This window comes from Dermochelys coriacea, chromosome 10, assembly GCF_009764565.3.
Source record: "Dermochelys coriacea isolate rDerCor1 chromosome 10, rDerCor1.pri.v4, whole genome shotgun sequence".
Taxonomy (NCBI): Eukaryota; Metazoa; Chordata; order Testudines; family Dermochelyidae; genus Dermochelys; species Dermochelys coriacea.
The window spans coordinates 47,687,186-47,711,423 of record NC_050077.1 but is presented as its reverse complement, the minus strand read 5'-3'; the positions used below and the strand labels follow the sequence as shown (position 1 = coordinate 47,711,423).

Sequence of the window (24,238 nt, the reverse complement as noted above, 5' to 3'; positions counted from 1 at the left end):
AAAAAATATTAGGTATTATGGCTCAAAGCACTCAATGTGCATTCACCAGAAGGGACTGCTTGTGATCAAGGGTTATGTGAATGATGGCTGCCATTTTGGAGGCCACCAGAAATAGATCCAGAGCTAAATGGATATGTTGCTACAGCATGAGCTAAAGAGTCAGGTTCTGTAGTGTGGGGATGTAACAGACTCGCATGCTCTGTGGATTGGGCATGGAGGGACACATGTAACACACACTCACCAGTGGGGTACATTTGCAACATGCAAATCCTCAGAGTCGGCAACTCTGATCTACGTCTCATTGAGCTAAATGGGATCCATCGGGAATAGCCCAATTGGTGAAAGTGAGCTAGCAAAAGTATTTACAGGATACCAGGATGTAAAACTGGTGGTCTTGAGGTAACGTTTCAAAATCTTCAGAGGAATCCCATATTATTGTCTATTAACAGAGAGGCACAATGGAAGGGATCCCTTCCAGTGTTATTAAGGGAAGCAAAATTATCAACATTATTGAAAAGTGGAAGGATCCTAGTAGATCCTAAATCAGGTCACCCAGTTTTAGGCTCGATCCTGCGAAGTGATAAGCAATCTGACCCTGATCCAGAAAAACCCTTAACCACTTGCTTAACTTTAAGTACATGAGTAGTCTGTGGCCCCCATGGCTTGGGATCAGTATACTCAGTACCTTGCAGAATCTTCACCATTAAATAACAAGTTTTTAGCTAAAAGACTTGAAAATAGACAGCTTATATTCATGCTTCAGGACCTGTCAGGCTTTGTTCTGAAAGGTCAACAGAAATGAATGTAAAGAGGCTACTTCACTTGTACAAATTGGTATAGGATTTAGAATCTGCTGTTAATATGGAAAAGGCACGTGACTCAGTTGAGTTGGATACCTTCGTTCTCTACTAGGAGTAAAGAAAAACGGTTACTTACCTCTCGTAACTGTTTTTCTTTGAATGATTGTTCATGAGCATTTCAATAGGTGTGTGCGCGCGCCGCATGCAACATCACCAGAAGCTTTTCCCTAGCAGTACCCGTCGGGTTGGCTGTGGAGACCCCTAGAAAGGCGCCTTCATGGAGGTGTATATATGTCCCTGCCTACCCGCCGCCTGCTCAGCTCCTTCTTGCCGGAATACTCCGACAGTGGGGAGGCAGGCAGGATTTGGAATGTACGAGCAACACATCTCAAAGAACAACAGTTATGAGAGGTAAGTAACCATTTTTTCTTCTTTGAGCAATTGCTCATGTGCATTCCAATAGGTGACTTCCAAGCAGTTACCCTGGGGGAGGGGTCAGAGTTCACCTAACTGCCGAGTGCAGGATTGCCCTGCCAAACCCGCCATCATCCCTCGCCTGCTGCGTAATGGCGTAGTGGGAAGTGAAGGTGTGGACTGAAGACCAGGTTGCCACTTTGCAAATGTCCTGGATAGGCAGCTGCACCAGGAAAGCTGCGAACGCCGCCTGTGCTCTGGTAGAGTGCGCCGTAATCAGTGGGGCTGGAACTTTAGCTAGGTCATAGCAAGTCCTGATGCAGGACATGATCCATGACGAGATGTGCTGTGATGAGATCAGGAGCCCCCTCATTCTTTCTGCAATAGCAATAAAGAGCTCTGCTGACTTACGAAATGGCTTTGTGTGTTCAATGTAAAATGCTAAGGCCTATCTAATGTCCAAGGAATGGAACATGCGCTCCCTGTGAGTGGCTTGGGGTTTAGGGAAGAACATAATTTTACCTATGTCCTGATTCACATGAAACTGGGAGACAACCTTAGGCAGGAATGCAGGTTGGGGACATAGCTGCACCTTGTCTTTATAAAATACCGTGTACGAAGATTCAGAGGTCAGTGCCCCGAGTCTGGATACCCTCCTAGTGGAGGTTATAGCCACCAGGAAAACCACCTTCCAGGAAAGGTAGGAGAGAGGGCAGGTAGCCGTAGGCTCAAAGGGGGGGGTCCCCCATCAGTGAGGACAGGACCAGGTTGAAGTCCCGCGGAGGGCAGGCCGACGTACTGGACGATAAAGTCTATCAAGGCTCTTAAGAAACCTGCTCACCATGGGATTACCAAACACTGAACCCCCCGCCGTTCCCAGGTGGAAGGCCGAAATGGCCACGAGGTGTACCCTTAGGAATGATATTGCTAACCCTTGGTGCTTGAGATCTAAGAGATAGTCCAAAATAAGGGAAATTGGGGCCGATTGCGGCTCAGTTCCCCTTTGTCGAGACCAAATGGAGAAACGCTTCCACTTAGCCAGGTACGTGGCTCGAGTACAGGGTTTCCTACTCCCCAGCAGGACCTCCCTAACCGAGCGTGAGCACTGAAGCTCAAGAGGGTTCAGCCATGGAGCTTCCACGCCATGAGATGGAGTGACTCCAGGTTGGGGTACTGTAGACAGCCGTGGTCCTGTGAGATTAGGGTTGGACAGAGAGGGAGCACTACTGGTCTGATCACTGAGAGGTTCAGTAACATGGTGAACCAGTGGTGGCGGGGTCACGCTGGCACTATGAGAATTAAGAAAGCCCTCTCCTGATGAGTCTTGAGGCGCACCCTGTGTATGGGGGGAATGGCGGGAATGCGTACAGCAGGTGACCCCGTCCATGACGGTGAAAGGCATCTGCGGTGGAGTCTGGGCTGTGGTTGAGGAAGGAGCAGAATCTCTGGCACTTCCTGTTGCTCCACGTTGCTAACAGGTCCATGTGGGGAGAGCCCCATCTCTTGAAAATTGAGTGAGCGATGTCCGGTCTGAGGGACCACTCGTGTCCATGGAATGAGCGACTGAGGCGGTCTGCCAACTCGTTCTACACCCCCAGAAGGTGCGACGCCTGCAGGTGTATGGAGTGGGTGATACAAAAGTCCCATAGCGTGAGGGCTTCTCGACAGAGGGGAGAAGAACGAGCACCACCCTGTTTGTTTATATAGAACATCGCTGCAGTATTGTGCGTATCGGTGCTCACGGACATGCCCTGCAGACAGGTCTGAAACGTTTGGCATGTCAGGCAAACTGCCCTCAGCTCCCTCACGTTGATGTGCAGCAAGAGCTCTGCATGGGACCAGAGGCCCTGGGTTCTGATATTGCCCAGATGCGCTCCCCAACCAAGCACCGAGGTGTCTGTGATGAGGAAAAGCATGGGTTGGGGTTTTGCAAAGGGTACTCCCGCACAAACCAGCTGTGGTTGCAGCCACCATTGGAGAGAGTGGAGAATTTGAGGCGGGAGGGTCACGATTGAGTCCAGTGGGTCCCTGCCCAGTCTATGCACCTGCGCTAACCATGTCTGGAGGGGCCGGAGGCACAGCCTGGCATGCTGTATCATGTACGTGCAGGCCACCATATGCCCCAGTAGTCTCAGACAATTCCTGGCTGTAGTTGTGAGGAAGTGGAGGAGGGTCTGGATAATGTCCGTGAGTGCTTTGAAACGCAGTTCCGGAAGGAACGCCTTCGCGCACGTGGAATCCAAGAGAGTGCCGATGAACTCTACTGTTTGTGTGGGGGATCAATGTGGACTTGGGCTCATTCAATACAAGTCCCAACCTGTGAAACATAGCCCGGGCCAGGGATACGTGTTCCATCACATGTGTTTGGGACTCGGCCTTGATGAGCCAGTCGTCCAAATACGGGAACACCTGCACCTGCGGAGGAAGGCTGCTACTACCACCATACACTTGGTGAACACCCGGGGAGCCACTGAAACGCCAAATGGGAGCACCCTGAACTGGTAGTGCTGGCCACTGACCATGAATCTGAGAAAACGTCTGTGGGCTGGAATAATAGCAATGTAAAAATACGCGTCCTTCAAGTCAAGGGCGGCATATCAGTCTCCCAGATCCAGGGAGGGAATGATGGAGGCCAGAGAGACCATGCAAAACTTCACCTTTTTTATGTATGTGTTGAGGTCTCATAGGTCCAGGATAGGCCGAAGACCACCCTTGGCCTTGGGGGATGAGGAAATAGCAGGAGTAGAACCCCTTGCCCCTGAATTCCTGAGGAACCTCCTCTATTGCCTCTAGAGCTAGGAGCAATTGTACCTCTTGTAAAAGGAGTTGCTCATGAGAGGGGTCCCTGAAGAGGGATGGGGAAGGGGGGTGGGAGGGCAGGAGGGAACAGAATTGGATAGAATATCCCGCCCCACCATGCTGAGGACCCAGCGGTCTGACGTGATCCAAGACCAAGCACGGTAGAAGCGGGAAAGTCAATTCCCAAAGCGGGGGGAAGGATCCAAGACGACGACTGGTGCGCCACCCTCGTGCGCATCTTTAAAAGTTGCATTTGGGGTCGGGCAGCTGTTTGGTTGAACCCTGGCCTTGGTCAGAGGAGGATTGCGGTGGGCGCCTCCTGTTATTTCTGCCCCTCCTCCTAGGTGGATCCCACCTAGGGGTCCCCGGGTAAAAACGGGACAGGGGCTGAGGTCTAAAGGGCTTTCTCTGAGGCGCTGGGGTGTCTAGCCCCAGAGACTTCAGAGTTGCCCGTGAGTGCTTCAGGCTATGAAGATGCATGTCCGTATTTTGAGCAAACAGGCCCGCACAGTCAAAGGGGAGGTCCTGAATTGTATTTTGGACCTCAGGTGGGATCCCTGAAACCTGAAGCCACACACTGCGCCTCATAGCCATGGCAGTGGCCATGGTTCTAGCTGCAGAGTCCGCTGCATCCAGGGCTGCCTGGAGGGCCATCCTAGAGACCACTCTACCCTCTCAAGGAATGCACAGAACTCCCTACAAGAATCAGCAGGAATTAACTCTTGGAATTTAGCCAATGAGCTCCAGGAATTGAAAACGTATCGGCTAAGCACCGCCTGCTGATTCGCTACCTGAAGCTGGAACCCCCAGTCTAATAGACTTTACGGCAAAAGAGATCCAGCTTCTTGGCGTCACGTGACTTAGGTGCGGGGCCTGGTAGACTCTGCTGTTCTTTGTAGTTTGCCACATCAACCACCAGAGTCCCCGGTTGGGGGTGGGTAAACAAGAGCTCATAGCCCTTTTGTGGCACAAAGTAGCATCCCTCGACCTCTTTAGCCGTTGATGGTATAGAGGCCAGGGTTTGCCAGAGCACCTTTGTGGTGTTCTGAATTGTCCTTATGAGGGGCAAAGCTACTCTGAAAGGACCCTCGGGGGTGAGGATGTCCACCATCGGATCTGAGTCCTCCATAACCTCAACCTCCAGGCAGAGGAGGTTAACTGCTACCCTCCTAAGCAGGTCCTGGGGGCCTTTGGTATTCATTGGTATCCTTTGGGCCTTTGGTATCCTCATCCAGCGAAGAGAAGGAAGCGGTTCCCGGGACAGGTTCTTTCTGCCCCTCGGGTTCTCTGGAGGCCGGGTCAGATGCCTCAGAGCACCCTGCGACCGGAGGTTCAGGTGCCACCGATGTCGGTGGAGAAGGGGGCGTGCTTGACTGTGGCCACTCAACAGCCCTGTCTCGTAAGGGATCCTCGGGGCCCTAGGGGTGTGGCGTTCCACCGACATCGCTGATGGAGAGGCATGGGGGAGGCCGATACCACCGATACCGGCCTAGATCCCCGACCTTGAGCCTGGTTGATGACCCAGGGGGTCCAAAAAGGCCATTGCACTGGGCCCTATCACTGGGGTGGCCAAGTGGCGACTGGTGTTGGTTGTTCCGCCGACCTATGGTGCCGGGATCAGTGCTGCGTCGGGACACAGACAATTCCATGTCTGACTCTGACGAGTATTCTGTACCCAACCACAGGGAAGCAGAGCCCAACGGTGCCGGGGAGCAGTATCGGGGAGACGGAGATTGGCGCCGCAACATCATGAGCCTCCCCCGATGATGAATCCACGGTGTCTGCACCGCCGACAGTACCATCGGTGTCGTGACTGGTGTCATAATTGCCCGATGTGCCAGGCAAAAGGCCACAGTTGGTGCCGTTGCCCATGCTACTGGCGGTGCCTGAGTTTGCAGGGCAGGTACTGCACCGTCATATCAATGAGGTCTTGAGGCGCCCCTTATGTGTCCGGAGTAGAGGGGAGGTCAAGCTCTTCCTCCAAATCGTTGCGGGTAGGAGAATCCATTCTTGCCGCAGTCAATAGCGCCGGTTCTTGGGGACCAGATTGAGGGTGTCCCACCAGAGGACACACCCCACTGGAATCCCCCCTTGGCTTCCTGACAGGGGAACGTCCCCATCTAGTTTCTTTTTCTTATGCAGCACTCCCTTGAGACTGTGAACAGTACCACCGTGAGGCACTGGCCTTGCGGGCTGGGGAGCGGTGCAGGTGCTCCCTGGCGGAGTCCTTCCTTGGTGCTGGGACATCCCACACCGAGCCAGTGCGCTGTGCACAGAGGGTGCCAGTGTCGGCTCAGGCTGTGGCTGAAGGGCCGACTCCATCAAGAGGAGCTTCAGGCTATAGTCCTGCTCCCTCTTAGTCCTGGGTCTGAAGCTCCTGCAAATAGGGCACTTATCCGTCTGATGGCCCTCCCCGAGGCACTTGAGACAGGCAGCATGCGGATCACTTGTTGACATAGGTTTTGCATACCTCTCGCACACTTTAAACCCCTGCAACCAAGGCATGCCCCGGCACCGGAGAGAGTAGAACGGGGGGGGGGAACCCCCGAAGTAAGATAATCTAATCTACAACTATTAACAACTAACGAACAACTATTTACACTAGAAACAAGGGAACCACTAAGTAAGGCACTTGCAAAGCAAGAGACTAAGCTGTTCCAACAACCGTCATGGGCGGTAAGAAGAAACTGAGCAGGCAGTGGGTCGGCAGGGACATATATACACTGCCATGAAGGTGCCACTCTAAGGGACTCCATAGCCAACACGACGGGTACCGCTAGGGAAAAGCTTCTGGTGATCGTGCACACGACGCACGCATACACCTATTGAAATGCACATGAGCAATCACTCAAAGAAGAATGCATGTGGCTGTTTTTTAATAAATCAGTCACACGTATGCAACTTGGATCTCATACAAGAGTTATCAGCATCATCACTTGCTTCATAGGAGCACCAAGAACCCAGTCAGGGATTAGACCCCCTGATGTCATAGGTGGGCAAAACAGACCAACAAAGTGGAGGATGAGACAGCCATGAAGCAAACACAGTTTAGCAGAAAAGCAGAAGTCACATCTTGCCACTTGCCTAACCAATGCCAGCCAAGAGTGTTAATATCTTGTGCAACACAGCAGAAGCAGATTAGAGTTACCACAAGCAATTACACTTCCTGAAATAACTGATGTATGAACTTACGTTTAAGGCACAAGACTAGGATTCAAGTTTGAGTCACTGCCCAATTCTGTAACAGAGAACATGTATGACATTCAGCAAGACACTTAGTCTCCCTGTACTTCTGATCTATAAAATGGGGAGAATAATATTTGCTTTCTCCCACCCTTTGTCTGGTTTGGTCTACACTTAAAATTTTAGGTTGACATAGACACATTACTGAGAGGTGTGAAACTATGCCAACCTAAACCCCACCCAGGTTCAGCTAAGCCAACAGAAAAATGCTTCCATCAACCTAGCTACCATCTCTTGGAGAGGTGGTGTTCCTTGTTCGATGAAAAAAACCCTTCCATTAGCATAAATTGCGTTTACATTACAGGGTTATGATATCATAGCTACAGCGCCATAGCAATGCCACTATGCTGTAGACATAGCCTCTCTCTCAATAAGTGTTTGTACAGCGCTTAACACAATAGGTCTGTGATCTCTGCTGGAGCTTCTAGGCAATATTGTAATATAAATAGTAATAATAATGACTTTTTCAGGATTCTGAATCACTTGGGAGATACCCATTAAATAATAAAGATTACTTAAAACACCTCTCTTTAAAATGAACTTCAGATAAATTTGGGCATATGGGTGATGGGTCTCTAACAATAAGCAAGATATGGTAGCAAGTAATTTGAATAAATTACCCACAAAAACAAAGGGAACATTTATGTTTATAGAAAGATCTAATATCCTAAAAATGAACACGCTCCTGAAATTTTTATATGTTTTCCATTGTTTGCCTATGAACTTATGACATTTTTCCAAAATACTTGATTATTTATAATTTAATGAAAAACAAAATCACCCAGAGCAAATTTAACCCCTGATCCTGCAGTTCACTGCACAGAAACTAAGGCCATCACACATGAATCACTCATCATAACAAATTTTTAACTTTGGCATGAGGTTTTAACACATTGGAAAATTAAAACTCATTTTCATTATGGCCAGTATACATATATATACACTGAAGTCAATGGAAATCTGCTCAGATCGCAGTGATCCATCCACACATCATAAGTTGAAGGATCAGAGCCTTACTTTGTTAATGCTGTCCTAAAATACAAAGGATATATAGGTAACCCACCCTCCCAAATATTGCTCAAAGGTTCAGTTTTTTTTGTCTTTGGGACAGGGACATTCAACTTACGTACTGGTTAAGGTAACTCAGGATACTGTAACATCTTATAATATTTTATCTATATTCAATTTAAATGAAATTAAGGCCATCACAAATGATTCAGTCAGAACGGGGGGGGGTTTTTTGGCATAACTCCCATAAATAATAACTCTAAATCACCAACCTATCCCTGTTCTAAACTTTGCAAAAGAAAATGACACAATTAGGTTAATGAATATCATTTTGAAAGATTAATGAAAAAAATTAAAAGTGGGATATTCCAGCTAGTTATTTCTTCTGATTCTTTATTTAACTGGAGCTTTGGGAAATTAACTGGAAGAGCCTTAAATGAATATTTTGTAAAGTAAAATGATTAAAATACAAGCAAGAACTAAATGACTGATAATCACAGGGATACTTTTGAAAGATTGCTAGAGAGGTGAAATACAGAATTAACTACAATTAATTAACTAAACTCATTTGGGGAAGACTGAGGTATAAACAAATGTGCAGGAATGAGCATTACATATAGGATGTTATTTAATTTTCAAGACATATATAACACTCAAACAAATGAATATCTGTAATCTAGGCATTTATACCACCCTAAACATTTTTAAATAAATATATAAAGCTAGTGGTGGAAGCTGGGGGACGTGATATACAACTTCCCAGACTAAATGTAAAATAAATGTTAGGGATTTCTGGTTCTGATCCAAAGTCAACTGAAGTCAATGGGAATCTTTCCATCGAATTTAGATAAGACCCTTTATGCATGTGGTTTGGAAATGTAGAAGATTGCAAAGCTTTGGTTACAATTATATACAAGATTTGCTGGATGTGTTTGGTTTATTTAGTCCAAATGTTTGAATTATATATTATTTTCAAAATGCTCAAAGTGCTAAGCCCCTATTATACGTGGAGTTGGTAGTGACATCATAGTTAAGGTTACCAAACCTCTTCCACTTTAATGTACTGTTTTCAAGTCTTTATAACCTTGCCAGTCTTCAATCATTTGGGCTGAAATGCTTGGTCTTTGCCTCAGGCTGATTTTTGTTTAATAAAAAAACAAAACTGTTCTTCAGAATAAGGTCAGAGTTTTACATATACTCAGAACATCTTAGAGAGGCTTGCTGCTAAAATCTCTGAAGATTTAGTCTGCATTTAGCATGCTCCCTAGCCGCACAGACCCTGAGCTCCTGAGAGAACACTGCAACAGCAAAAGCTGCTGTCCCTTTGGCCTATGGGAAGGCATGCTGAACTGAGAGCCAGAAGGGCCCATGAGTTCTTGTCTCAGCTCTTCCATCAATTGGTGTTGATAATTCCACATTCTTCACAGCCATTATTATTGAGCAAGGCCTGATTCCCCTAATTTAGAAGGCAGATAAGTACAACTCCCCCCATTTTACAGATGGGGAAAATGAGAGGTTGCATAAGGCCACTTCAGGAAGAGCTGGGAATAAAACCCTTGTCCAGATCCTCAAAGATATTTAGGCGCCTAACTCCATTTGGAGGTGCATTTTAGAGACACAATACAGTCCCATGTGTCTCTAACATCTGACCAACATCTCAGTTAGCCATGTTACTTTCAGAATAAATGTGCCACTCTATGTGGTTGGCTGTGCTTTCTGTAACCATTAGACCTCTCTCATCTCCACAGACAAGAATGAAATCCAACAATATCGATGTCGTCAGATGCCACCGATGTGGTGCTCTGCTCTACGCAATGTTGATAAGAGTCAGCTGCGTGCATGTGTTCCCTCTGTGTGCTGCCCTGACTCTGCAGATCACTGACACAGCAGGCCTCGAGAGAACCCCCAATGACCACAGACTCTGATAAGGTACGAAGGCACCCGGCCAGGTTTATTGCCAAATGAAGCACAGTAATAGTTTCCCATAGACTCTACAGGACATGCTCGAATATGTGCCCCCTGACAATCGACTGGCTCAGTCAGTGGTGGGACTTTCCACTGCCCCCTAGGCCAGACAAAGACATCCACTCAGGGATGTATTATTATACACAGGTACAAACAAGTTACTCATCACTCCTGATGCACTGAGGTACAACCCCTCTATGCATTAGGGTGCTGCCTCTCTCCTGGTACATGTTGGTTCAAACAAACAACTCTATCCATCATATTATCCTTTTGACCCTGTCTTTAGGATGGGTCAGCCTGTTACTCATCATCTCTGTGGAATGTGTTCATACCAGAATGTTCAGGTGCCATCCTGGCATGTTCATCCTATTAGTACTTGATACCTTTTAGAAATGTGTATACGTGCAATTAGCAGCCTTCTTCTTGCCAACTTCTGTGAGCAGGGCCTGCCTCTGGCTCACAGCTTAACTTTGCTTTATGTTAGAAAAGTCTTGACCATTACTTTAGTTAAGGCCTCAGGCATTACACTGGGTCTCTGATACAAGGGTTTATGTTTCAGAGTCTCATCTTACTACATTCCCCCACTGTTTGTCTTTTTCATGGGGTGGATATTTACCCATCGTCCCAGAAAAGCATAATGCATGGACTAAAGATAACCCAGTGGGCTAAACACTTATGTGGTTACCTTATTTTACCATCCATACACTCATGCCCCACCTGTCTTTAGTCTGCACATTCCCTCATACGACTGATCAACAGATTTTATTTTCCAATTGATGATAGTCCCTTACAGTGGGCCTGGGAATGTCAGGCCCAAGACCATGACTGAGGAATGTAGTATTAAGGGGGCACATATTCATAGTATGTCCTGTAGAGTCTGCGGGACACTATTATTGTGCTTCATTCGGCAATAAACCTGGCTGGATGCCATCGTACCTTATCAGAGTCTGTGGTCATTGTGGGTTCTCCCGGGGTCTGCTGTGTCAGTGATCTGCAGAGCTGGGGCAGTACACAGAGGGAACACATGCACGCAGTCGACTGTTGTCATAATTGAACAGAGCAGAACACCACACCGGTGGCATCTGATAACATTGGTGACCCCAACCACTGATCTGGTGAGTAAGCGAGCTGTCCACTGTAGGAATTGCTATCTAACATGACAGAAAACCACAAGCTAGGGAACCCCCTTAACCCCTCCCTGCAAATCCCCATAGAGTTTAAAAAATATAAAGGGGAAGAAACATGTAATGTAATTTGTACGGCTAGGGCAGAGACTGTAGCCTTAAAATGTAAAATATTGCAAACTATAACGATGGCTGTTAATGGTTAAAACTGCATGCCACAAAATTGGCAGGGCAAATAACAGTAACAAAGAAAGAGTTAAAAGAATCAAAAGAAGCTACACAGCCCTGGAATGCTCCCACCCCTCCTTGCAGGGTGGCAAGCAGTCCAGAGACAACCAGCATTGGAACAGAATAAAACACTGAAAACAGTTGCAATGACCCTACAAAAAATACACGTGCCTTCCCTGTTATAAATATTGGTGGTAAACAGCAGACTTCAGATAGCTACCCTGTGCCTGAAGAATGGGGACAGAAGTGGAAAAAGGTGTCCCTAGTAAAATTAAAAGATGAAACGGGGTCCACGGCTGTGCAACCACTACCTTATGGTAAAAGCCAGGTTCTGGTAAAATCTAAACCGGGACCTAGACTGGTGCCTGTAAGAACGGGACAAGTAAATGAACAGATGGAAAAAGCAGCACACAGTACTTTCACTGAACTGGTAAATCAAATGAAGGAAAAAATGGAACAGTTCACAGAGCACATTAGAAGACAGGAGCTGCGAATCAAACGCAGGGGAGTGAATAAAAAGGAATTTCAAAGTCAAAAACTACAATTGAACAGGTTAACACCTAAAATTGATGCATTAACAAATGGAGTTACCCAAAAACAGTTTCAGAGTAGCAGCCGTGATAGTCTGTATCCGCAAAAAGAAAAGGAGTACTTGTGGCACCTTAGAGACTAACAAATTTATTCAAGCATAAGCTTTCATGAGCTACAGCTCACTTCATCGGATGCATGCAGTTTGCATCCGATGAAGTGAGCTGTAGCTCAAGAAAGCTTATGCTCAAATAAATTTGTTAGTCTCTAAGGTGCCACAAGTACCCCTTTTCTTTTTCCAAAAACAGTTAACTGCAGGGGAAAAAGGGCACTTCTGCAATCTGTTTGGCATGCAGACAAAAACAGACACTGGGGGAACAAATTCAGGTTTTACAAGAGCAGATAATTACCTCCACTCTCATCTCAGAGCCAGGATAAAAACCCAGGGTCTGGTTTCCCAACTGCTTTTACCCACAGAACCACACTCTGCACTCAGCTAAAAATATAACCCCCTTTCTCAAATATTTTTACATACCAGTATGTTTTCTTTTATATCCTTTATCAATTTGCTAAGCTTGCTGCTGCTGCCTGTACCTTAAGAGTTAATGTCTCTTGGCTCAAGTCTCACTACCTTCACCCCGCCCGCCCCCGCTCTTTTCCTGCCTCTTCTCACTTTTAACTTTTAAAACAGAGAAAAAGTCGAAGTTAGTTTTTACAAAAACCTCAAAAAGATAAAGCAATTGAAAACAGAACAAAAACAAGAAACAAAAAGAAAACAAGGTAAAAAATTTACTTTAAATAAATCCAGTAAATTAATTATTTTAACCCTTCAGGAATGCAACAGCTAGAATTATTCCTAACTTTCTTGAAGATATGGTTGCCAAGCAACAGAAATGCACACTCTGCTTCTAAACCTAATCACTCACTAATATTTGAAACATGGGCTTTTCATATTTCCATATAGCAGAGTTTTAAAATAATGTTAAATACAAAGTAATTCAAAATTTCTTGTTACCAAATTAATATAATAAATTTGGCAAATAATATATTTGTAATCAATTGTTGTTAAAAGTTCTAAATAAGGTAATAACTTGTTTATGCAAATGTTTAACCCTTTTTATTTTTGTTTACCTTATTTTATATAGTTATTAATAGAATTCTGTCACCATTTCTTTTTAATTGTAAGTTTGTCCTGTATGTCATCTGTGTTGTTTGTTGTGTGTGTCATGTGACTGCTTTTTATTATTTTTATTTTGTTGTAACAAAAGTCAATGTTATACCCTTTTAAAAATATATGTATATGTGGTGCTGCACTATTTTAAGATCATGGTTGGGGTATAATCATAGTATTATTAATACCAATTTTTTTGTGCAAAGTTCAAAAACATTTCAGTTATAAATATATGTACTTATATTTCTGCCTCAACAAATAATGCAATTGCAAACAAAAAAGAATTCTTTTATTAATCACAGTTTTGTTTTGTTTTTTAATTTTTTTTTATTATTCAAAGAAAAAATGTAAGGGGAAACCTCAACATTAGGTAAAGATAATATTAACAAAAATGTCAATTTCTTGTTTGGGTTTTTATAAACTTGTTTGCACTTTTAAATATAGTTATTAGAATATGATAGCAAAAACATTTATAAATAACAATTTATGCATAAAGCTAGCCAAACAATTTCAATAGGTTTCCACTTTTGGCTCCCAAACACAACAAAGCATTATGAAAGTTTAATACCGTCAAAGTATTTGCATGGACCTGTATTTAAAATTTATTTTGGTTTAATTTTATAGTTGGTTTGATTTTATACACTTTTGTTATGTTATGTTAATGGGAAGCAGTAGTTGTTAAAGTTTGTGCTTCTAAACAGTTAACAAGAGTGAAATTGGTATATCAAGCAAATTAACTCCAAAAAGCATGGTAAAAATTATGTTATTGACTCTTTTGCTAACAGAATGTTCAGCAGGGAAAAAAAAGCAATGCACCTCTCACAGAGGATTGTCACCGTTTATTTTAGCAGTTAAGCATTTAGTATAAAATATTAGTAATGCACCTCAAATTAAAATGAATGTCTATACAATTGCAAAAGTATAGCTTGTGTTATAAAAGACTCCGTCCCTATTACCTTGTAAATAAACTAAGTTAAACTTTGTATTAAGTTTGGGTTACTGAAAATAAAATACAAAAAAAGAAAAAACAAACAAAAAATTTTACTATGTTAACTAACAAAAGTTGTTAGAGCTTACCAGAGAGTGATGACCAGCAGTAAGGGTAACCCATAACATGAATGCCCAGTACTGGGTAGTAACTAATTACAAGACATTTATATATAAAGACCTCATTTGTAGTGTCACTACTCCAAATTTCTGTTTTACTTCTCATATACATAATACTGTGGAACACACTATAACAATGCCTATCTCGGTATTTCAAAACACTCAGCCTACTACTAATGATGATACAGGTGATAACTGCAATTGCCCTAATAGGAGTTTGTTTCTATCTGTGGCACCAAAGTAAAAGGGCCAGAGTAGAACACCAGATTGGAAAAACATGGTTATGCTTGCATATAAGGTGGTGTCATATGTACACATACATACTATACATATATACCCATATACGCTACAAATATATATGCCGTATCCATATTATTCATATATATTAATTATTTGGGAGTGCCTCTAAGGCTCAGTTATAATACCACATTCCTCAGTCATGGTCCCGGACCTAACATTTCCAGGCCCACCGTAAGAGACTATCATCAACTGGAAAATAAAATCTGTTGATGAGTCATATGAGGGAATGTACAGACTAAAGACAGATGGGGCATTAGTGTATGGATGGTAAAACAAGGTAACCACATAACAGTGTTTAGCCCACTGGGTTATCTTTAGTCCATGCATTATGCTTTTCTGGGACAATGGGTAAACATCCTCCCCATTAAAAGACAAACAGTGGGGGAATATAGTAAGATGAGGCCCTGAAACATAAACCCTTGGTATCATGAGTATGAGGCCTGAACTAAAGTAATGGTCAAGACTTTTCTAACATAAAGCAAAGTTAAGCTATGAGCCAGAGGCAGGCCCCACTCACAGAAGTTGGCAAGAAGGAAGCTGCTTATTGCATGTATACATGTGCCAGGATGGCACCAGAATATCCTGGTAAGACCACATTCCACGGAGATAATGAGGAACAGACTGACCTATCCTGAAGACAGGGTCAAAAGATAATATGATGGACAGAGTTGTTTGTTCAAACCAACACGTACTAGGAGAGAAACAGCACCGTAACATGTAGAGGGCTTGTACCTCAATGCATCTGGAGTGATGCGTAACTTGTTTGAACCTGTGTATAATAATGCATCCCTGAGTGGAGATCTTTGTCTGGCCTAGGGGACAGTGGTAAGTCCCACCACTGACTGAGCCGTCCATTGTCAGGGGGCACATATTCGAGTATGTCCTGTAGAGTCTATGGGAAACTATTACTGTGCTTCATTTGGCAATAAACCTGGCCGGGTGCCTTCGTACCTTATCAGAGTCTGCGGTCATTGGGGGTTCTCTCGGGGCCTGCTGTGTCAGCAATCTGCAGAGTCGGGGCAGCACACAGAGGGAACACACGCACGCAGCTGATTGTTATCAACATTGAACAGAGCAGAGCAACACACCAGTGGCATCTGACAACAATCAACTCCCAACATTCCACTGCTATTTAGCAAATAACTGTGAGAGACACTGGAAAAAAATGTCATATTCCCCTCTAGTGGTAGGTTCACATAGGGGATAGCAGCCTACTAATGCTATCTGGTAACCCTTTAGTTCAAGCAGTAGAGTCTGTGCTGCGGATCTAAAAATCTTGGGTTTAACCCATGCTGATGCCCTATGCAGATGAGGGACTCAATATGGTTCCATACAATGGAATTTTAGGGGAAGGACAGTGTTATACCTAGGAAATTATAGATTTAAAAAAAAAACTACCTTAAAGAATATTAAAATCACAAATTCAATCAGTCAAAGGTTAGAAAATGCTAAGAAACAAGAACAGGAACAGACAAATTGCTAAACAAATACCTATGTGAAAAATGCATTAAAGAAATAACAATATTGTACAAGAAGGCCCTAATCCTGCAATGAGCTCCATGGAAGACTGAACCCATGCAGTGACCCAGTGACTTTAGTAGCACTCCACATGGGTGTAGAGGTTGGCCTATGCAGAGCTCATTGCAGGATCAGCACATAAGTTTCCACAACAATACAGCATGTAATAGGATTTTCTGCAATGTTTGGGACCATCATGTTATTATACTACAGCATTTTTATTTTTTAAGGATGGGAAGATCTTCAAAGAAAAGTAGAGAAATAAAATATGAAAGTGAAGCAGAACTGGGTCCAAACATAGTGCCCTTTGAAGTTATTTTTATTAGATGTCAGTAGCTGTTTAAGAAATTACAAGCACAAATTATTTTCCTTTGTATCCCCTCCATGTTATTAAACTACCAGTTACAGAACAACAGTGTTCATGTTACTGATGAATCCTCTTCTATCTGGTTTCATCTACCCTTTCTTCTCAATAGGGCTGAATTCATCAGTAAAATTTGCCACAGCAGAACTTAAAACAATCTCTCTTTATATCCATATTTAGAAATGTAAAAACATTGGTCCAAATTCTGCTTTCACTTTCATCAATACCACCCCATACACATGAACAGAATTACATTGGTGTAACAGAAGACTTTTTTCAATAAATCTTTGCAAGTCCTCTTAAAATGTGTCCATTCATTGGTTTATCCATGTGGTATGTTCACTGCAAACACATTACAGTCACATGTGCAACAGAAAGAAAATGGAGAAAACAGTAGAGTGCCTACTTAGACAAGAAAAATCATAGCAGATCTTTATATTGTGTGGAAAAGGGCAGCATGTGTTTATTATAGTTAGATATTACTTGTATTCTAATAAGGTCAGACTAGATGATCATAATGGTCCCTTCTGACCTTAAAGTCTATGATTCTAAGCGTCCACAACGTTCTCCTCAAACAACACAGGAAAGTATAGACCAGGGATAGGCACTCAAACTGCCTGGGTCCTGGCCACTGGTCCGGAGGGCTCTGCATTTTAATTTAATTTTAAATGAAGCTTCTTAAACATTTTAAAAAACCTTATTTTCTATACATACAACAATAATTTAGTTATATATATATATACACACACGTATAGAAAGAGATCTTTAAAAACGTTGACATGTATTACTGGCACGCAAAACCTTAAATTAGAGTGAATAAATGAAGACCCGGCACACCACTTCTGAAAGGTTGCCGACCCCTGGAATACACGGTACCCTGAAGAACTTGCAGTCTAATAGTATGCTGCTTCAGCTGTTCTTTGTACGTTTCATGGACACCTGTAGCGCTCACACTACGTCCCTTTAACACAGCTTCTTACCAGGAGATCACGCCTGACCATTCAGGGTCCCGCACATCACTGATGACTGCTGCTGGTAGGACACCAATGGGCAGCAGCCAGCAAAACACAGGGCTCCGCTTTTAGCCCCGCACCCCTCCAAAGAGTGTGCTGGGGTGCGCATGTGGCGAGGAAGGGGTTCACCCCCTTCCCCCCGCGTGCCCACAAAGGGGGAGACGTATGGAAACGCGCAGGCGCTAAGGAGGGATGTTTTGATATCACCTACTAGATCATGGCAGAAGTGGGGGAAGGCAGCAGTGAACGCGGGGGAGGGGCCATCATCCCGCAGGGTGCTGCGCGAGCGTGGAGGGCGGACACGTCGCTGCCCCCCCCCCCCGCTTTACACGGCAGAGGCGGCGAATGTCCCTGAGCCCCCCTTCCCCACACCCTCCTGTAACCATGGCACCAGCCAGCACCTCCAACCCCCCGAGTTACTGGGGCACTGCCGGTCCGGCCTGCCCTGCTCAGCCAGACAGGCCCACCGACAGCTAAGGCCGCGGGCAGCCTCCCCCGGCACCTCGCTCCGCTCACCCTTGCGGCGGCGCTCGACCCCGCCCTGCCGGAAGTGCTGCCTGCACTGGCAGCGGCCGCGCGAGCAGAGCATGGTGGGAGATGTAGTTCTCTCCTCAGCCTGAGGCGTCCCCGTTCCCGCCCTGAGCCCCTGACCGCGCCATACCCCAGGTCGCTGAGTCCTTCCGCGGAGGGCCGGGGCTGTATGACACGCGGGAGGCCTTTGCGCCCCCAGGGCAGTGACGTCACGGGGTCCCGCGTGACATCACCAGGGTGACACGACGAGAAAGCAAAGTGGCTCTTGCCCCCCTACCTCCACGCTCCACCCTCGGCTCCGCCCCTCCCCCTGGCCACACACAGGAGCGCCCGGCGCTGGGCTCCCGCTGTGTGCACGCGCGCTGGCTGTGACGTGACGGCATCCCTGTCCCCCGCCCCCATCCCTGCTCGTCTGCCGGTGGCAGCCCGCTGGGTCCTGGGCCGCTCCCTGCTGCGCCTCCAGGGCCCGGGGCGGGGGCCAGAGACAGCTGCATCGCCCCAGGTGCACACCATGGGCCCCAGCTCCGGGGCCCGCGAAATGCTGCCTAGGAGGGCTCAGCCCTGCCCCAACCCCTGCGGCAGAGAACTAAGGGGGCCAACGCAGCTCCAGGAGTGGCCGGGAGGCTCCAGGAATTAAAGATTCATGTGATGAACGCTCAGCCGTATGGGCAACTGAAACTGACACGCCTGCAGAGAACTGCCCTGGGCCTCGGAATTGGGGGTGCCTCTGGCAGGTGCGGGCCCGCAGCCTCAGCCCGAGGGCAGATTGCAGCAGCCTGGTGCATGGAAGCACCAGAGGGCTCCCCTTAGGCCTGCAGGGTCTCATCCCCCCTGAAAATGGTAGGGAGTGAGCCCCTCTTTTTCCTAAAGGGGGAATTACTCAATGGAGCAGTGTTGGGTGCTCTGCTGCTAGGGCAGCTTCAGTTTCTGTCACAGATCTGAGCTTGGCCTCCAAGAGTCCTTCCCCACAGAGCCCGGCTGCTAAGGGCTCCCTCTGCTCCAGCAGGCTTGGAGGCAATGGGGACAGGCGGCTGAGGGGTGATAAGTACAGAGTAGTTAGCAGTGCCCAGGAAGACTGGGCAGGGAGGCAGTAGGCAAGGTGACTCACCCCAGGCCACTGGGAAATCAGTGCTTCCTCCAGACCCAATCTGTTGATGAGCAGGGCAGTCTGGCCCCTCCCTGCCAGGAATATTTTTTGAAAGTGGCTCCCGCATAAGAAGTGGGGTCTTCAGCACTGAAGGACTCCCCGAAGACCCAGAGTGCCACCCCGTGAGTAAAAAGGCACCAAGTAATTAAAAAGGCACCACTTCTGCTCCGTGGGGGAGGCCCGCTGCCCTGCTCCCCCCAGCTACGCTACTGGGTGTAGGGTAGAAGTGGTCCCCAATCAAAGTCCTGGACCTCAGCACCCTTAAACTTTGGATCCAGATCCAAACATCTCCACTTCCCCTGGCAAGTGAATGGGGGGAAAATCACCCTGGCCGCAACCAAAGTAATTGAACAAAGTAATTGTTCCTACGCAGTCCCCAGTGCACAGGGCAAGAATGAGGCCCACCTGTGCATTTCACAGCACATTACAAAGCAGCCCACAGTTATTCCAGTGTTACTGACATCTTTTCAGGATCAGAAACAAGCACCATTAGCTTCCCCAGGTGTAACAGGCACAGCCAGATTCCTGCCACCTCTTCTTCACAAGGACTGTAATCATATGCATTTGAACAGTGCCCAATGCAATCCTGGGCCTGATCCTGACAGACCTGTGGGTACTAACACAATTCTAATAATGGAAATATGCCCACTTTGTCTATATACAGGAACTGTTACCATGATATTGAAAGATTCAGTTCACATTCCCAAGCCCACCGTGAACTACCACATATGAGAGGCCCGTCTGTGAGCAGCAATCCCACACCAAGGTACACTGCGTTATTGCTGGACATTCATCTTTCACACCAACAGACAGATGGTCCTCAGTGTCTGCTCCTCCAGGAAGCTGTTCCTTTGTCCTGGAGCAGACAGACAGCAGAAACAGTGACCCACCAGCTCTGAAGTTGGAAAAATTCAGACAGAACATTAACAACAACACAGTAGCTCCTCATTCTCTGCTTCCCAATCAGCCCAAATGCATCCAGCTCACCCTAAAAGTAGTATAATAAATAATTTATAATAAAGATATAAAAATAGGGTTCAGAATACCCTGAAAGGAATAATGTAATTAAAAATAACTAATAAGCATTAAGGCTAAGAATAAAGAGCAAATGCTAATTACGATCCATGGTAAATGTTAATAATAATGAATATTGAATGATAATAGTAAATAGTCAATTCTAATATTAATGTTCATAACAAAAATAAATAGTGAATGCTAATAATAATAAAACACAGACTTGAATCCTATGGACTGTTAATAGAAATCAGGGCAGCCTTGCAGGTAGTTTCTGTCCTGGAGGTGTCAAGGCTCTGTGTTCCTGTGTGGGGATGGGGACATGGGCCGCAGGCAGCTCTTAGCAGGACTGAAGAAGATAGAAAGCTAAATCAAGACCATCTCCCACTTGGGGCTTGCACATTGGCTTCAAAGGGACAGGAAAATCTCTCACCCCAGTAACAGGCTTCTTTGCATACTGGATCCTCGAGAAGAGATGGCCCCATATTCTTAATGGGATCAGTTGATCATGACTCGGGTCTAAAGTGATCCACCCCACTTCTCATGGGTGCATCATAAGCTCCACCTCACCTAGGCATATGTGGCTCTGCTAGGGGCCAGATCCCAGTCTGAGGGGCCAGTGATCCAGCCTGCGACAACCATTTCAGGGAAGGAGGCCTGAAAGTCTTTAATCCACCTCTCCCAGGACTGTAAGTGTGAGACATCTGTCACCGCCCCTCCACCATCCTGGGAGAAGCAGCTAGCTCCTCTCCATGCTCCTCAGGAATTTGTGCTGGGCCCACCCACCAATCCTGCTTCTACAATGGAGTTCAGGCAAGTAATAGGCCACTTCTCCCCCAATCCCTCAGCACCTTTTGGGGGTGGTCATCCCATTCTACAGCAGTGGATCCACCTGGCACAGCCCCTGCAGCCCCCCACTGCCTCTTGCCCTGGCCTTGGCACTAGGATAGCCCCAGAGGCTTTGTGCAGAGCCAGTTTTAGGGATGGTCAGTCAGGGTGGTTGCCTGGGCATCAACTTCCGGAGGGTGAAACATTAGTCGTCCATTTTTTTGGTTTGGGTTTTTTTTTGCTTGGTCACTCGGGCACCTCCCTGGGTGGCAAAACACCTAAGGCTGGCCCTCCTGGCCCCATAGTGAAGGCTTAGATGATGGGTGTCCTGAAGGGACCAGTCATTCCAGTGATCAGCAGGAGAAGGCACTGCAGACAATCCCCCCAGCCAGGGAACCCCACAGGAGAGAGAGGCAAGAAACAACAAGTGAAAATTGTGAAAATGTTAGGCTCAAACTGGTCCAAGGCAAGTGAGTCAGCTCTTATCACTGCAAGACCTAATCCCGTTGCTTAGGCCAGTATTAACTGGGAGAGATACAAGGCAGCATGTCTAACTAGTGGTGGAGGAAGAGGGAGTGCTTCAGGTGGCTGTCAAGAGAACTCTAGGATGGATGGGTATTGAAGAGTAGTAGAAGGAGTCCCATCCAGTCCCTCTCAACCAGAAAGATGGAAGCTACAAAATGAGTTCTCCATGGCGATCGTTATTGGAAGGTAAAGTGGGAGATCCTGAGGGATGCAGAAATCCTGGTACAGGCCTATGCATTCCTGAAGTCAACTCTAAAGTGCTAGCAATTGCCAGGCACTGTTGACTGTTCCAGACTCAGCATGGCTTTTCACAGACATTTGTTATAGGTGGATGCTTTAATTCAGCTGATGACCACAGTTCTTATGCAGGTGGTGGTGAGAAAACAGATGCCTACATATTGACACTGGGGCCTCACGGGATGGAGGGAGATCCTGTCTCTTTCCCAGTGTTTTGTGTGTGTTTGTTCATTTATTTACTGTGGGATCGATGCATGAGAGAGTCGGAAGTAGGATTCATTACGGGACACTGAGAATGGGAGCTGCAGTATCTGACATCCCTAAAAAAATCATTAAACTCAAGACTCAACTCCTACCCGAGTATTGCAGGAACCCACTTTGGCACATCAAGGCTAAACCTCATGCTTCTGCAGTCGTTAATAGTTTCCTAGTTGCCAAAAGGTGGTGGGTGTAAGCTTTAAAGCTCTCTCACCTCGGATATGCCAGGCTAACTGGATGTCCATGGGCATGATAGTGACTCTCTTGGCATGAGAATATCACACAGGTTGGTGTCCTCAAAAAGCCCCACCAAGTAGGCTTCGATGGCCTTCTACATGGCCATAACGGCCGAGCTCTGGAAGTGCAAGTCAGTCTTGAAGTCCTGGACGATTTCATGGACTAGGCACTGGAAGGGCAACTTGCAGATGAGCAGTTCAGTGGATTTCTGGTAGCAGTGGATCTCTTACAGGGCGACAGTACTGGGTGGGTAATGATGCGGCTTCTTCACTCCTCCAGTGGCAGGAGCGCTCTTCCAGGCAGCTTTAGTGGCCAATTGCTTACAGGGGGCTTTGCCACCGGTGGATTTACGGGTGGTCTGCTTGGTCCTGGCCATTCTCAGCAACCCTCAATCACAACTCTGCGGTCATAGCAGGCACTGGCTGTGCACTCAGTTGGAAAGGAGATAGAACTAGGCCCAGCAGACAGTGATGTGGGATTGCTGTGAGGAAGTGAATGATATTGGGTGGGCAGCAGCCACTAAGATAAAACCGATGGAGGACATTTTTTATCCTAGCTGTCAGTGATGTTGTGAGGGACTAGTAGCACTTGCACTAGTAGCAAGACAAAAAAAAGACTTATGCTAGTGTCTCAGGAGGCAATAAGTACAAGTAGAAAACAGCAAAATTCAGAGTGAGTTGATGTATTATATATTCTCTACTACACAATCAATATATAAAACTCTCAGCTAGCTGGTTACAGCTGGCCTTCAAAACCCAGAGACAATATTACACAGGAAAAAGCAGGAGCAAGAAGAGTGGGTTGCTCAAATTGTGAGCTATTAGAAAATAGGAACATAGGAATTGCCATATTGGATCAGACCAGTGGTCCATCTAGTCTAATATCCTATCTCCAACACTGGCCAGAGCCAGATGATGGCATAAGAATCATAGACTTTAAGGCCATAAGGGTCCATGATGATCATCTAGTCTGACTTCCTGCACATTGCAGGCCTCAGAACCTCACCCACCCACTCCTGTAATAGACCCCTAACCTCTGGCTGAGTTACTGAAGTTCTCTAATCATGATCTGAAGACTTTCAAGTTACAGAGAATCCACCATTTACACTAGTTTAAACCTGCAAGTGACCCATGCCCCATGCTGCAGAGGAAGGTGAAAACCCCCCAGGGTCTCTGCCAGTCTGACCTGGGGGAAAAGGTCTTTCCAACCCCAAATATGGCAACTGGTTATACCCTGAGCATGCAGGCAAGACCCAGCAGAGAGACCCATGGGAAAGAATTCTCTGTAGTAACTCAGAGCCACTCTGTAGTAATTCTAGTGTCCCATCCCCAGCCATTGGACATATTTGCTGGTAACCATAGCAAATCAACTACATACCATTGTAGGCAGTCTCATCATACCATCTGCTCCATAAACTATCAAGCTCAGTCTTGAAGCCAGTTAGGTTTTTTTGTCCGCACTGCTCCCCTTGTGAGGCTGTTCCAGAACTTCACTCATCTCTGATGGTTAGAAACCTTCATCTAGTTTCAAGCCTAAATTTGTTGATAGACAATTTATATCCATGTGGGGTAGATGAGCTCCAACAGTTAGAGACTGCCTTAAGCATGAGATTTAATCTCTCCTTAGCTCTTGACACTCCACAATTTTATGCATCTCCATTGCAAATTTAAAAGCAAAATGTTTATGAGGCAATGGTGATGTGATACAGACCCTTTGAGGGCTAGGTCACTGGTCTCAACTGGAATGACACTGGCAGTAACCAAATGTCATCACCTGCAGATGGATGATTTTTGTCATTGCAAAAGTTCTTTGTGGTTTCCTTCCAGTTCCTAATGTGTAGGTACCCCCTTTACATGTCAACCCCATATCTGGCAGGCCA

The 24,238-nt window shown here is 46.0% G+C and overlaps 1 protein-coding gene and 1 pseudogene across 12 annotated transcripts in view; both read right to left on the bottom strand.

The window, feature by feature from the left end:
- Positions 1-18,225, bottom strand: part of PPCDC (phosphopantothenoylcysteine decarboxylase) — a 56,619-nt gene extending 38,394 nt beyond the window's left edge. For 2 of the 12 annotated variants that reach the window (XM_043493392.1, XM_038418128.2), the window contains exon 1: positions 18,099-18,225. The gene's annotated coding sequence lies outside the window, so the exon portion shown is untranslated. Of the gene's footprint in view, positions 1-241; positions 350-1,356; positions 1,593-7,205; positions 7,311-17,181; positions 17,963-18,098 lie in introns of those variants that run through there. The other 10 variants (XM_043493398.1, XM_043493394.1, XM_043493395.1 and 7 more) reach the window with 10 other exon arrangements.
- A 3,499-nt stretch (positions 18,226-21,724) lies between these two features.
- On the bottom strand, positions 21,725-23,350 carry LOC122456010 (annotated as a pseudogene).
- Positions 23,351-24,238: the final 888 nt, after the last annotated feature.